This window comes from Pteropus alecto, unplaced genomic scaffold (genome assembly GCF_000325575.1).
Source record: "Pteropus alecto unplaced genomic scaffold, ASM32557v1 scaffold156, whole genome shotgun sequence".
Classification (NCBI taxonomy): Eukaryota; Metazoa; Chordata; class Mammalia; order Chiroptera; family Pteropodidae; genus Pteropus; species Pteropus alecto.
Genome location: NW_006437746.1, coordinates 1539268 through 1555507, shown reverse-complemented (window position 1 = coordinate 1555507; position 16240 = coordinate 1539268). Strand labels below are relative to the sequence as shown.

Genomic DNA, 16240 nt, shown 5'->3' with positions numbered 1-16240 from the left:
GCATTTTAGGACGGAAAGGACGCAAGTGATGCAGGCTGTGCTGTCAAAGGTCAGGATGCCAAGACCAGAAGGTGTGCCCTGGACTTAGCACCAAGTTCACTGTGCTACTGGCAGTGGAATAATGGGCTCAGGTGCCTGATGGCGATAGGGCCAGGGACAGGAGGCAGAGGACATTTCAGTGACACTGGCACTGGAGGGGGTAAAAGGGTTACGGCTCAGGGGAGATGTCTAGACAGACAGGAGAGAACAGAGTATGTTACAGAGTGGTGGCCTGGAGTCCACAGACAGGACACAGCTGAAGAGACAGGAAGAAAGGCTGAATGACCAAGCACCACTCCGGAGTAGGTGGGAGCGGCTGGGATCCAACCGCATGAAGCAAATCAGCCTCCGGCAGGAAGAGGGTCCCTCCTTCACTTAACGGGAGGTGGGACAAAAGAAAGGCACTTAACATCTGGACGTGAGGGTTGGGAGGCGGCACTTCTGCTGGCTCCAGTTCGTTCTGTGAGGAGTATCTACTAAGGGCAAGGGGAAAGGAGTTTGAGAAAGAAAAGGAAAGCTCAGAACAGTCACTCTGCAAAAGGCAGAGAGAGAAAGTAGCCTAAGGAGACGTAAAAGAAGCAGTGGGCATTGCCTACGACTCAGTGGAAGTTGCTTTACAAGGTCATCGTCATGCTGGGTAACAGGTGATTATTTCTCCAGCAGCTCCCAGAAGGCAGAGTTCTGCCAGGTGGTGCAAAGGAAGGACCACAGGTGCTCAGTGGTGGCAAGACGGAGTGGAGAGGGACACGCCAGGAACCCGGATGGGGCAGGGAATGTGTGAGAAGGGCTGGAAGGACTGGATTTCAGAGAGCGGGGTGGTCGTGCTTCAGATGTCAGAGGTGGAACAGATCAACTCCATGAAATGACACAGTCCAGGCTGTGACCGGGGAGGTGGGTGAAGCAGGACAGAAAAGCCATCACTGAAAAGGAGATGATCAAAGTACTAGGTGAGTCATCGGAATCCAGAATGATGCAGAAATAGGTAAGGGGAAGGAGACCTTGAGTGAAACGCTTCAGTCTTCCAGAGACTAGAAGTAGGAGGAGGAAAGAGATGATGATTTATACCCCAGCCCCCAAGGAATGACACTCAGAGTCTCCCTTCGCTCATCCTGCTACATGCTGCCAACGAACGAGAGAAACCTTTCTATACGTCATCATATTAAACCCCCACAATCACGCTACGCAGTCTTATCCTATAGTTGGGAAAACTGAAGTTCACTGGCTAAGAACTTTTCCAAGGTCACAGAGCCTAACCATGCTGGATCCAGAATTCGCAGTTTAGGTTTCCAAACACCAAAAGGCTCAGCAACACCCCCTGCGCGGACAGGCAGGGTAGATTGCATTATTCATGCCTCAGCAATCACTTGTCCCCATGCAGGGACTCTCTAATTGCCCCTCACTCCATCTCCAAGGAGGAGGGGTCGGGGCAGCCTGCTGCTGGCTAATAAGCTCCGCTGTCCTCCTGAATGGCTTACTGGGCTGGCTAAGATGAAGGCCACAGTAATTACCCAGAGCCCATTAAAAAGAGCCTGGAATGTGATGTGCTAATCGTTCCAGAACTCACACATCATACCAAAACATCAGTTTTTAAGGAAACCAGAGCCCAGAATTTACATTTCTAAAAAAGCTGACTTGATCGTTCTGTAACAGGAAAAATCCCTTCCTTCCCACATTTCCAAACAAAGCAGCCAGTGTTTCAATTCCAAGGACAATCAAGTTTCATTTTAAAAATGACAGGGACCTACCACACCTGCTTAAGGGAGTTAAAAATATTGGTGCTGCACTCCTAGGGTGACCAAAAAACAACAACAACAACAAAAAAACCCGTGAGGAAATAAAACAGTTTAATAGTCTTGTAGCCAACATGAATATGTGAGGTGGCCATCAGCATTAATTTAGTTTAATAATTTGGTAGTTATTTTTTTCAGATGTATTTGAGGACAGAGAGTCGTGCTGTTTCTGTCATGACTCTCTGTCCTCAAAAAGTCATAGTGGAAAGGCCTAGAAGAGTTTTGGAGGTTGGAAGAAGTCTTCTCAGGTGAATTTGAGCCACATCCTGGAGCTTCACACCATACTTGGCAAGACACACCTGGCCATCAACAGCGCGGGGCAATGGGCAGCCCCTCTGTGCTGCACACGCAAGCTCTGGGGCCACTGCCTGGAAGTATCTACTATCTACGGCACATTCTGAAATAACCCGACATGCCCACTCATGGCCACTTACTGCACTCCCAGAATAAGCCCAGCTCTCATGTTGATTATTCTTACCATACTCTACCAGAAACAGCATGACTCTCTGTTTCCTCAAATACTCTGGATTCCAAGAGAAGGCACCCTCCAGATTCTCTGCCAACAACTTCAGTCTCAGACCCACCTGAGCATCAGCATACGCCGTTCCAGGGAAACTGCTCCATCGGTCCCTCCAAGCCTGAGGGTGGAGGAGCTGAACCCCGTACCCCGGCCTCCCCTGCCCCACCCTTCCCCCTGACACCTCTCAGCTCAGATTTTCTCCCCCAGACCATGCCTCAGGGCCAGCAGCTTTGCGGGGAGGGAAATCACCTCAGATTGTTGAGATGAGCAGGAGTGGGAATGATAAACTTTGGATCAGTGCCTTTTGCATCATCTCCCGGTCCCTGAGATTCTGATCCTCCCTGGGGGAAAACGCCATCATCCCCAACGTGAGGAAACGGGAAACGCACCTCCAACAACCCCACTCTGATTTCTAAGAGAAGCATTTTTTAAATAGTACATTTCGAACGTGGACACGGACTGGGCAAATTTGCCACATGCACTAAGAAAATATTATCGCATCACTTTAAGAATGTTCGGAAATTTTTCAATTTTGAAAATTCATATCACTAAGCGGTTAACCATAATCAATGATTATTGATACTGTGCTCTGAGGCACGCTGTCCTTTTTTCTATTTTCGGTTTGTTCAGTGGTTACTTCATGCTCATAGATTTGGGATGAAGTTTGAGATTCACCTTCTTCTGCCGAGAAGCCATTTCTCAACTGTAAAAGAAAATAGCATTCTGGTCTGTCTCACCTTTCAGCTCTCCAGTTATTTCTTTGGTATTGAGAAAACTTTAACCTCAGCAGTCCCCTACTAACTATTGGACCAACAAATTACACGTAATGATTTGTAACGCCAAGACTTTTAAAATCTGTAAATGCTTTCTGATGTTAAACGTTCTATGTAGGATGTATGTGAGATCTAAGCACAGCCTAGACTTTTCTTTGCCAGGCTCCTCACATCCGCGGCCAGGTGTCCGGAGCCAGCACTCAGCACACACCACACCCTTCGACTGGCCCTGAGTTGTCACCGCTCTCCCCGGGCCTGCCCTGCACAAAACCCTCTCTACTCTCCCTGCTCCTGCTCCTGCTCCCACACCCAGGGGCTGTTGGCACAGCAGCTGGGGGAATCCGAGAAAAAAGTAAATCGATGCCTGTCACGCCCCTGCTCAGCATCCTTCAGTACCTTCCTTCCAATCACACTCAGATTAAAATCTCAACCCCTGACCACTGTCTGGCAGGCCAGTAGGATGCAGGCGCGCCCTGACCATCCCCCTTATCCATGTCCACTTCCCCAGGGGCTCCCTGGGCTTCTGGCAGAGGTCTGGGACACTTGATGTTTGCTTTGCCTAGGATGTTCTGCCTCCATATTTCCCAAGGCTCATCGCCCCCACCACCCTCACCCCCATTAGTAGGTGTCGGCTCGCCCGCGGCTTAAATCGATGCCGGTCAGGCCCCTGCTCAGCACCCTTCAGTACCTTCCTTCCAATCACACTCAGATTAAAATCTCAACCCCTGACCACTGTCTGGCAGGCCGGTGGGATGCAGGCGCGCCCTGACCATCCCCCTTATCCGTGTCCACTTCCCCAGGGGCTCCCTGGGCTTCAGCCACACTGGCTTTCTGGCAGAGGTCTGGGACACTTGCTGTTTGCTTTGCCTAGGATGTTCTGCCTCCATATTTCCCAAGGCTCATCGCCCCCACCACCCTCACCCCCATTAGTAGGTGTCGGCTCACCCGCAGCCTCCCTAAACACGACTTTGCAGCTACTCTCTATCTATCACCCCAAGTCACGACCAGGCATTACATCCTACATCTGTTTACTTGTTTGCGTCTCTCTCTCCTGCCCCCAGACCTGGACCATTTGCTGTCATGCCTCAGCGGCTGGCCCAGGGAAGCCGCTCAACACACACTTAGCAATCACTCTTCTGGATAGATCTCGAGCTCCGCGTTCTGCTAAGAATGCCCCAACTCCCACCATAGGTCACTCTTACCTGCTGTACACCTATAAAATCAGAACCAACCATGTTTCTGGAATAAGCGTAAACCACTCAGCAAACACATCGGGATGTGGTATGTACACACACTGCCCCATAGCCTGGAGCTCCGGCACCCACACCTACCCGTCTGTAAGAGCCGGGGCAGCTGCCGTGAGAAAAGGCTTCCTACTGAATCATTCCTCTTCTTCAGGAAAAGTTAGGGCAGTGAAAAAAGGCTGCCCGTTTTCCTTTCCCAGTGTCTGAATTAGCAGAGAAATCAACGTGATTAGTCGTCCAGTTCACTCTCTCTCCTCTCATGATTTCACTCTATAGCTTGGGTTTTGGACTTCTCAAAAATCTTTTTTAGAACGAAATCGTTTTTAAAATCCAAAATAAGAATTTTTTCTAAAATTGTTACCTTTACTTTCTTTTGAAGAAAAATGCTCAGGTGATAGAAGCTTTTCTCAAACTACTTTTGGCAGTTATTGCCGTTATTAGAGTAAGAAATGACACTAACGTATCCATGGACTATTTCATTGTTTTTGAAATAAAAATATGATTTTGTGTCACAGCTACAAAATTAAGGGAACGATATCAAAATAAACAGCAGGAAACTTCTATAATGAAGCTTGTGTTACTCTGGGCTTTAAAGACTATCGCTGAGGTTGTATCATGTAACAGCACATATCTTACAGAAATTCAGTCTCCTAGAACAATAAATCAATCTGATATTGATGGTACCTTGTGATCACAAGATGTGGGTTACTATAAAAATGAGGGGAGAGGGAAGGGCCACATGGAAGCTTATTGATAGAAGTTGATCAATGAGATCCAGGATGACAGTGGCAAGAGAGCTCATCAGCCAAACCAACTACAAACGCGCAAACGAATGTGTAAAAATAAACAGAAATCACCCTGTCCCTGGCCAGCTCATCAGACTGTTAGGGTTACAATGGCCCGACAGCCCCCACCACGCCACAGCAGTGAAAAAGGCACAAGCTAACGATGTCATTTAATACAGGCGGTCTGTCCAAACGATCTCCAGGGTCCGATCACCCTCAGACTTACCTGCACTCCTTATATTGCCTACGAAACGCCGAGGTTCATTGTTAACCTAAAATGGGCAAACTTTCTTCAGGTCCCACTATGTTCTTTTCTAGTTCCACTGGGGTTTAAATAAAAAGGGCCTCAAGGGAGAAAAAAAAGGAAGTATGGGTGGGAGGGAGGGAGGGAGGGAAGGATGAGGGGGTGAGAGAAACACCAAAGGGAGAGAGAGAGAGAGAAAGAGAGATGGGGGGGAGAGAACGGAGAGAGAGAGAAAAACAGAGAAAGATGGAGAGACAAAGGGGAAAAGGCACAGAGCAAAACAGAGAGGGAGCGGAGGAAGAGAAGGAACGGCAGAGAGAGAGAAAAGAACAGAGAGAGAAAGAAAAGGGAAAAGTTCATGGGAAAAACGTCGTGATGTGCTTCGTGGAAAAGCTGTTTGTTAGCGGTGGCTCTTTTTCCATGTACCGTATTATGCCATATGTGGGAAGTGAACAAGCCTGGAACTCTGCCGAAGAACATCTGCCAGAGGACTTTAACAGCCCTAAGAATAGCACAGCTGGTGTCCCCAGCCTAATGAGCTCACCACCCATGTGATCACTCCTTCCCCAGCAGCTCCTCCTGAGAGAGGAGGCCCCATCCCCTGGGTCAGGCCCCAGCCCCTCTGCCCTCCCCCACGTTCAGGCTTTAGTTCCTCATGGCCTTCATTCTCCCTTCCCTGAAACCACTCCCACCCATTTTCCTGAATTAAATTACTCCGATCCAGCGGTTCCTTTGAACAGAGAACGTTCTTAACATGAAAGGCAAATAGCAAAAATAATAGATGGGGCCATCACTACAGATCTTCCGGACACTGAAAGGATAATAGTTATGCCAATAAACTCAACAGCTTCGATGAAACGGACAAACTCCTTGAAATATACAACTCACCCAAACTAACCCCAACAAATGATCTGAACCGCCCCACATTTATTAAAGAAATGGAACTCCTAATGAAACTCTTTCCATATACAACGAAAGGCCAGTATGCCACCACGTGTGCCCTGCTGCCAAGGTGCAGGGCACAGGCCCGTCCAAGAGCCCTGGTGACTCACAGCCTGGGGAGGACAGTCTCTGACGGGGAGGCTGTCAGCCCGGCTTGACTTCCCCACTGCCCACTGCCTGTTGCTGGGCAGAAACTGTGCATAGCAGAATTGAAAAGGGGCGGGGGAGGTGGACAAAGGAGTGGGCTTTTACAAAGTTGGGAAGCTTTAACCCTTTCTGGTATAATTTTTTGAAACGAATTTCCATTGCATTACCCTTTTAAAAGAAACTGCACTTCAAAGAGCAAGCCTGAGAAAGGGGAAGGACTTCAGCTTTTTTGGGGGGGCGGGGGGGGCACGGAATGCCTAACGGAAAGTGACGGAGAGGGGACTCCAGTTTGGCACGGATACTGCATCCACAGCAATTGGAAGAGGAGCTGAAAAATCTGGGATCTCTCTCTCTCTTAGTCCGGGCAACACATCCTGACCACAAGGAAGAGCCAAATGGACATGACACATGGGGCTTATTCACCAGAAAAAGACAAAGGAGGCCACATTTCAGAAACGGGGCTTGGTAACATACAACGGCACGGAAGTGTCTGTAAGCATGCAGCAACCAGGCTAGGAAATCGCTAGATTCTACCCCTGCCTACCAGGTAATTATATCAGTAGCAATCGCATGATTGCTAAAAGGTGGGCAATCATTAACTTTTTTTTACTGCTAAACAATGTTACACACTAAAGACAGTGTTTTTATACCTTGTTAATGCCGTGAATAAGTTATCTGAGCCTTGGCAATTTCCTGTTGTGAGTTATAACACCAAATGCCACTCTTGCCATAAGTTAAAACGCCACCGCAAACTTCACAAAAACTTAAGGAACAATTACAGTATTTTAAGGACCATGAGCACGCTTACACGATATTCCCTGTTGTTGGAATGTTTAATGTACTGAGAAGAATCTTTTCCAAGACACGGCAACTGTTTCCATTCAGAAAATGCTGAAAGCAGTAACCTGATCAATTTCTATTTCAGTCTTTATCTATCAACCTTGTTCTTTCACTTTTACTCTTTTTAGGTTATACATCCACGTCAAGTCTACAGTTCTATCTTGGAGAATCCTCCTGGCTCCTTCTTCGGGCCCGTAACGGTGCCTTGCCAAGGCATACTGAAGCTGGATGCAAAAGGAAAATTCAGTAATGCCAATTCTGTCTTCATTAAGGAATTGGATATTTGTTCATCATAGATATTTTTGCATTAAATTTTTTTAGTATTGCACTAAAATAGTATCGATTTTGATTACTTAAACTTTTTGGCAATGGTTTCTCCCGCCCCCTTAAATTTTGTAGCTTACGCAAGTGCCTCGGTCACTTCGCCCAAGTCATGACAGTAAAGATACATCCTGGTGGGTCGAGGAAAAAAGGATAAATACCCAGGCTTTATTAACTATCCCAAAGACTGGGATATAATAGACAACAGCTGCCTGAAGGATCATCTACTAGGAGGTGTGGGTGCGTGTTCTAAATCAGTGGTCCCCAACCTTTTTGGCACCAGGGACCAGAGCTCCTATGAGAATCTAATGCCCGATGATCTGAGGTGGAGCTGAGGCGGTGATGCTAGCACTGGGGAGCGGCTGCAGATACAGATGAAGCTTTGCTCACCTCCTGCTGTGTGGCCCGGTTCCTACCAGGTCATGGACAGGTATTGGCGGCCTGGGGGTCATCTTCTGTGACTTCTTCTACACAGGATGTCACTACTGTCTACACAAGATGTGCCTCAAACCCGTACCTCACCCTTGGATCTCTCTTCCAAGAGTCAAGTGCAGATGTCCCACTGCCCTAAACTTCTCCACTTGGAAACTTCACAAGCACATCAAACACAGCACATTCAAAACAGGATCCTCCGGGTCCTCACCCCTGCGAAACTGAGATATGCTAATTCAATTGGGAAGTCTCAGCCTCATCCTTGACTCTGCCCCTTCCTCTCCTCACCATCACCGCTTCAAAGAGCATGCCTTATCTCCTTCCCATCATGCAAAGGAATTCACTTCTTTCCATCCACAGGATCACTTACTACCCCAGCTGAAGTCCCAACCCTCTCTCACCCCGAATAAAGCCAGAGCTTCCACTGCAGGTCTCATTCACCCTGGAAGTGGATGAGGCTGGGACCACACGCTGATATGGGCACAAGGTGAAGCCAGCACCTCTCCTAATGACACCCTTGCCCCCCTGCCATGGGCCTTCTCTTTGGAAAGTCTATAAAGTGCATCCCTTTTCCATCCTAGTGACCAAATGTGGAGTAACTTCAGGAAATTCTCAGACTTGATTATGCCGATCATTCTCTGGCAGGCTGCCACTTGCCAAACAGAGAATTCAGTATGCCACACAGGATAAAGGTCTGATTATAAGATAACCAGACTCCCAGGAATATTTATTTTCTTTATCCCCTTACATACGAGTATCACTTCCCTTCTAGAATCAAGAGACTTATCCCAGCTACAAGTTTTTCAGGGAACATTCAATAATTGCTAAGACATTGCTCTTGTAATTCCTCTTTTAATATTACAAACTATTTTCCTACCTTCCAAGTACAGTATAAACACATCTACTGCGTCAGTCAACATTTTAGTCTATTTTCTCAATGATTTGCTTATCATACATATCTGCTATTGTAACAGTAAGAATACCGTTTGTTTTCTCAAACGGAAAGACATCTTCTCAAATATTTAAGACCAAACTACACTTAAACCACAAGAGACCTTGGAAATGCCTTGATATTTGTGTCCAAATATCAAGTCCAAAGGGATTTCTAATGCCTCGGAATCCTTGCAAAGTTAACTCTTTCTCTGCAAAGGAGGAGAGTTAGTTGTCATGTGAGCAAAAATCATAGACCACATCACGCCTTAGGTCACGGGGGCTACTACTCTTTTTAGCACCAAAAATATGAAGGCCAGCACATGCCACTAGGTGTTCCGAAATTATTTGTGGATGAATTGATCACAAGTAGTTCGATAACATTAATGACAGCTGACACAAAATGCTTACTCTGAACAAGGCATCCATATCAATTCATGTAATCCTCTTAGTAACCACATGAAGTTATCGTATAAGGTAATGATTCAGGAACTGGCTGTCACAAACAGGAATTCCTTGCTGCATCCAACACTGACAAAGTATCAATCTTAAAAAGGAAAAATAAAGGAACATGGTTTCAAACATGTCAATAGTGTGCTACAGTGTATCCAGACAGCTTGTTAAATCTAGAAGGTTTCTTTTTTAACAAATGAAAAGAAAAAAGGCTGCACCCTGCTCAGGTACATAAAACAGACCTGTACAATTCCCACAGTATTCAGCATTTTATTTAAAACATATTCTAGATGCCAAGGTTAAAAGGAAATACCCACTGTCTGGATGACACTCTTTTCTTCTCTACTGTGGAAGCCGGTAAAACAATTATCTGAGAAATTCCGCACCTCAATGAAACACTCACAGACACAGCACCGGTGAGTCACGCGTATAACAAATTGCTCATTTTCCGGCTGTCTCACGTCTCCTCTAAATCATTACACTGCTCTTCCTAAATCATAGGTTTGGAGTTTTTTTTGTTTGTTTGGTGTTTGTAATCTCTCAGTAAAAAAAAATACCAATTCCAAGTTTGTAACATGACAAGAATCCGCCTGTCCCTTCAGTTTAAGTAAACCTCCTATTTTCTTCCCAGGTTTGAAATTTTACACTGCAGCCAAGGCCCATATCTTTGGACTCTTCTATAATAATAATAATAATTTAAAAATGGCCCTTGATGTTATAACTGTTCTGCTAGACCTCTGCAGATGTCAGACCACCGAACACTCCCAAAGTCCAACAGGAAAATATAATTTATTCTTAGAACCTTGCATTCAGAATCACAAAATGTAATGTTGTCTTATCGAGGTGGCTTTTAACTGTGATCCTCTTGAGTCCCCCAACTTGTGGGTACAGACCCAAAAGAAGTGAAAGCAAGGACTCAAACGGATATTTGTACACCCATGTTCATAGCAGCATTATTCACAATAGCCAAAAGGCTGAAGTAACCCAAGTGTCCACCAAAGGATGAATAAATAAACTGGTACTACACACAGTGCAATATTATTCAGCCCTAAAAAGGAATGTAATTCTGACACACGCTACAACATAAGTGAAACTTGAAGATATTATACTAAGTGAAATGAGCCAGATAGAAAAAGACAAACATTGTATGGTTCCTCTTACTTGAGGCTCTTAGAGTCATCAAATTCAGAGAGACAGAAAGTAGGATGGTGGCTGCTAGCTGCTGAGGGGAGCGGGGAATGGGGGGTTAGTGTTTGATCAACACAGAGTATCAGTTGGGGAAGATGAAAAAGTTCTGGAGACGGATGGTGGTGATATTTGCACAACAATGTGAATGTACTAAATGCCACAAAACTGTACAGTCTAAAATGGGAAATTTTATGTTATATATATTTTACTATTTTTTTTAAAGAAATAAATAATGGTAACGGCATTAGAGATGTCCTTTCCTCTCTCAAACTAAGTGACTTGGGCAACTCTGCCTCTCCTCTCACCCCCCCACCTCCAAAAAAAAGAATCTGGCAAAGGTAGGTTACCTGCCCCCACCCCCACATGAGGTGGCAGAAAGAGCAAGGCAGGCTGACAGCTCTGCACCCGGCCAGGAAAGCAGGAGGGAGGAAGGGAGGGTGAGGAAGAGGTGACCTACACCTGAGTCAGATCCACTTCCTTCCTATCCAGCTTCCATTCCGTCGCTCTGTCTACCCTGTGATCTCTCGTATTCACAGCGCACAGGATTTGTTCAACAGAGAGTAGGCGAGTGGATAGGTGGGTAGATGCTTCAACTACTCAGCTAGAATTTGGGGATCACTGCCTAATCACTACTCTGGCATATTTTTAAGAACGCAAAACATCACCCAATGTTTTAGGTGTCTGTTGGGGCATGGCTGGCTGGATTCCAGACTGCTTTTCCTTACTACTGATTTAGAATGACAGGTGTCCCTCCCTCCCCCACGCACCCACCCGAGCCCTCACATCGCACTTTACAGTTCACTGCACACAATTTAAGAAAAGAAAGAGGTGGGTGCTGGGGAGGGAATGGGTTCAGCAATCTTACAGAGACACCCTAGTCCCCTTCCTTTCAGTGGGGGACAAAAGGGTGACTCCAACTTGAACACCAATTCTCCCAAGTAGGGCAGGAGCAAGGGTGTGGGAGCCTGAGATGCTGCAGGTCTAACTAGCTCGCTCCCAGGTGTGCAGATGCTGCAGGCCCACCCACACTTGGAGCAGCAAGGCCTCTTCCTCCTGCCATCAGCTGGAGCCATGACAGCAGGGACCACAACTCAGGCAGAAAGAGCAACAGTCAGGAAGTCCCTCTCACGAGCATCGCCCTCTTCCCACCACCATCCTCCTGCCCAGGCTATGGTCACTTGGTTCCACCATGAATCTGGATCCTTAGTCACTTTGGCATAAACAGCCCAGCCCAGCCGTCTGCAGCCACTCACTCCCTGACCTTCTCACCACCCTGAGAACAACACGTGCTCCTACAGGTCAAAAAAGTGTTTCTTCCTCACTCCCCAGGAATCATTTCCCAGCCAGTGGCCCTCAGACAAACAGAAATTCAAGGATGGCTTCTGCACTCTGCTCTCCAGCTCCTCCTGGTTCAGATTCATGAGTCAATAATACAAGTGAAGCCAAACCATTTCCAACATTCTAGGGAGACATTTCGTGTTTCTGACCACATCCCAAACTGGAAATTATTTGATAAGGCCCATAATAAAAGGAGGCAAGCATGCACTAGATCATGCCTCCTCCACTCCGCAAAACTTAAAAACTGAGAGCTCTCAGAATGCGACCATCAAAAAAACCCAGTCCTACAGCATTTGCTGTTGATGTTAAAACAAAACAAAACAAAACAAAACAAAACAAAACAAAACAAACAAACAAAAAACCTGCCTGGAAGGACTTGTTGATATTACCAAAACAACCGGAGAAACTGATGGAAAACTTCTAAAATCCTATGGTTTTCCATAAGCCTGAATGTTTTTCTCTCTCCAAATCTGGAGAAGGAAAAATAAAATCCCACATCCCTATTCTAATGAATATCCATTTTAAGTGACATAAATCAACTTGCATCTATGTAATCAAACGTAAGATTTGCTAATAGCTAATTTGTGTGAATACAAGTCAGGAGACGGCAACATTTTTTAAATCAACGTAATCGCGCTATCTAGTAACTAAGTCTAGTCATTAAGCAGTGTGTACTAAAGGGAAGCTTTTCAGAAAAAGACAAACCACTTAATTCACATGTTCTGGTTATTTTCAATTAATTCTTAAAAAAAAAAAGTCAAAGTCCCCTGAATACCTTTAACATCCGAATCCAGATAATTTATATCCTGGTAGTCCTTTAATTTATTAATATACCTATTTCCTTCGGTACTAGAGCATCCTTTTCTAATATTAGTACAAAATCTATTTCCTCCAGGAAGGAGAATATGTTCTGCTTTTAAATGTCCTGGCATTTCATCAAGTCTGGGACTAGAAGCGACACTAGAAATAATCCAACTCCAAGATTCTCATACTGGGGTACACATACTTAAGCTGCGGGGAGCTCCCAGGGCCCCAGGGAAAATAAGGTGCATCTTTCTTGAGTGCTTTCGGACTCAAAGCAGCAATTTAATTATTTTTATATTAAAACAAAACGAAATGAATCCTGTGTTCTATTCTTCATCAAAGGCATCATTGAACTAACACTGAAAAGTGCTAGAAACCTCAGGCTGAACTCCCCAAGCCCCCTTTCCAGGGTTCCTATTGGACAAGTTTAAGAAGCATCAATATAATCCATTTCCCAGCTTGAGACATGGAAACCAAAAGATGCCCAAAAGCCGTCACCACTTGCTAGTCTTCCTGAAAAGTCACCATTTGCCAGACTTCACCAAAGAGATTTACAGTGCTTCCAGGAAAAGATCTCACCTCTAACCAGGTGAGGCCAGGAGCAGCCCTTCCTGGAATGCAGGACAAGAAGCCCAAAGAAGGATTTTAAGAGCTCACCTTCCATCCCCTCCCACCCCTTTCCACCTCAGGTGCACTATTAACAAACACATAATTGAGCTTCTCAATGAATAATGCCACACAGCTCTTAAGACACGTGTCAAAGCCTTTCTTTAAGCAGCTGCACATCATTTACGATTATATGTAGCTCAGAGGCATCCAGATCTATACATTACTATTATTTACTCTTCCTCTGCTAAAACTTCGAACTTTTCGACACTGCAGGTGGCCTCCATTTGGATACACCAAATAAGAAGGAAAGTCAGAATAGGGAACATTTGTTCAAAAGAGAAAAAAGAGGGGAGGAACCAGAAGACCCATTCAACAGATGCCCAGGACTATAAAATAAAAGCTAAGGACCGTTCTCGCCCCAACACCTTCATTTCCTAAAAGGAGCATCCCTTTGTCCTCCCCCACAAAAGTCATGATGCATACCAAGTACAGGTGAGTTAAGTAGATCAGGTCCATCCTCAAAACCAAGGCTCATGTAATCATTATCTATTTGAAGAGGCTGGTCACTGTAACATTATTAGACTTCCTACCATATAGTGTTAAACTGTAGCCCAGATGAAAGGCTTGGTTCATAACTCCCAGTCAGCTTCAATTCCTTTCTCAACTAAGTCCTAAAGAGGCAAAAAAAAAGAACTTCCCCTTGTAGGAAAAGTGGCCACCTGCATGCCTGCCCTCCTTGGCTGTCTTTCAAGCTGCTCGGAGCAACAGAACAATCATGTTTATGAAAACACGGACAGCTGATGGAGCAGAGGAAGCCCAAGGTCTGTTCTCCCACACTAGGAGCACGAGGTTTAGATGGGGAGCCCAGACACACCTAACAATTACAGAGACCTACTATGTGCAAGGTCAGAGGCAGGGGCTCACAACGCAATGATGGGAAGAAAGTCCACATCCGATGGCAAACACTAAGATGCTGTTAACTTGGAAATGAAAAAAAAAGAGAAAGTTTAGGAATCTGTTTCAAATCAAGTGATGCTCTTGTATTTTCAAAGCCTTTTTACGTGGCCTGATTTGACCCTCACAATAAACCTATAAGATAATAATTACTATTTTATATCTGCTTTATTATTCCTGTTGGGTCTCAAAAAGCTCACCAAGTCACAAACCTAGTCACGGTGCGAGGAGACCTGAAAACCCTTTCAGGTCATTTAGTCAAACTTCTACTGACACTTTCATTTAAAAAACCCTCTCATCCTCACACCAGTCCAATGAGGTTTATTTTTGTTCTTAGGTGGGGGACGATCCAGGAGAGGGGAAAGCCAGGTCAGAGAGGTTAAATAAGGTCATACAGCCTTAAAGAGAAAGGAGCTGGAATTTGAATCCACGTTTCCCACTCCAAGGCCGGTGTCCTTTTAGAAGGAGCATAAGCAACATAGCCAGGATGGAAATACTCTCCAGGGAGAGCTGGGGGTGGGAAACCAAATCTCACAGGTCCCTGGGGCATCGAACAGGAAATGGCTAGTGCTCGGGCCAAGCTGAAACCCAACGCTCACCAAACCTGCTGCCCCTGGACATGGCTTTCTAACCTAGCTCAGCATCCTGAGACTGGCTCAGCTTTCCAGGTGGCTCAGTCCACACTTGTCTGGGCATCTCCGTGGTAAGGCTGGGGTCAAACAGCAAAGGGCACTCGAGAGTGACCCTTCCAAACCAAAAGAGAATAGCGCCATCTGTCACTCCAGGTCCAATTCCAAACCTGTCACCCTCCACTGGGAGACCCTTCCCAGTGCAGACTGCTCAAAGCTGGGCATTGCTCAGTCTGGCCACATCCCTCCCTCTCTGCAGCTCTCGTAGTTGGAAACCATAAAGGGCTCTGTTCCTAGCTTGTTTCCCTGTGGTGTCTGTCACCCCCTGCCACAGATAACCAAAAGAAGTCCAGGAAAAAAGTACCCATCCTGTCTACAAACTTGCAGACAACCGTTACAACGTTTACACATTTGTTTGAAGCAATTAAGTTAAGCATATGGGGGCGGGGGAGGGGGGAACTAACTTAAATAAAAGTCAGAAGCCTAAATAGTCAGACTGAGGGGGCGCTGAGAGTGGACGTGGATTTCGGTTTCTGGACAAGTGCAGCGAAAAGTTCTAAAACACGGAAGCTCAATGGGTAGGGGACATCCAGCGCCAAACCCTGGGCTTTCGATGTGCTTCCCTAAACACGACCTTACCAAAAAATGAAACAATGCATGTTATTACATTTGTTTTCACCTACAAGAGGCTGACCTTGGGGATTCGAAACGAATTCGAAAACGCATGTCGAAAAAGTGACAACGTGAACGTGTTCACTCTCAGAATAGAAAGTGCGGGAGGGGGGTCCTAAAAGCCATCTGTCCGGTCCCAGACACGTTCAGATGTCATTCACATTAGTTGTGCGGGTGAGTGGGAATCGGGGTGCTACTCACGCTCTCGCGTGGTTCAGCTCGGGGCTCTCTGAAGGTCACCACACTGTCACCTCGGACTGCGGGAGCCCGGAATCCAGGCCACACGGCGTGACCAACGCGATGCCCTCTAGGCATCTTTCTGGGCCCCCGAGGGCCTCCTGCAGGTGCGGCCAGTGCAGGAGAGGGGCTGCCGGCGCCACCACACCACGCGCCCACACTCCCAAATCACCGGTGTCCTTCCCCAAGCAGCCCCTGGGCCCGATGTGCCCGAAGCAAGGGTAAGCGGACCCGGGCTTACCGGCGAGAGGCGCACGGAGCGCGGCCGCGGGGCAGGCGCGGTCCCGGGGGCCTGAGGCGCGGAGCTGCCCCGGCGCTCGGCTCTCCTGGCCACCGCCTCCTCGTTGTC

General features: G+C 46.4%; 1 protein-coding gene across 6 annotated transcripts in view; it reads right to left on the bottom strand.

The window, feature by feature from the left end:
* TRAK1 (trafficking kinesin protein 1) overlaps positions 1–16240 on the bottom strand; it is a 165032-nt gene extending 148792 nt beyond the window's left edge. For 5 of the 6 annotated variants that reach the window (XM_025048957.1, XM_025048960.1, XM_025048961.1 and 2 more), the window contains exon 1: positions 16133–16240. The gene's annotated coding sequence lies outside the window, so the exon portion shown is untranslated. Of the gene's footprint in view, positions 1–15855; positions 16105–16132 lie in introns of those variants that run through there. The other variant, XM_025048958.1, reaches the window with a different exon arrangement.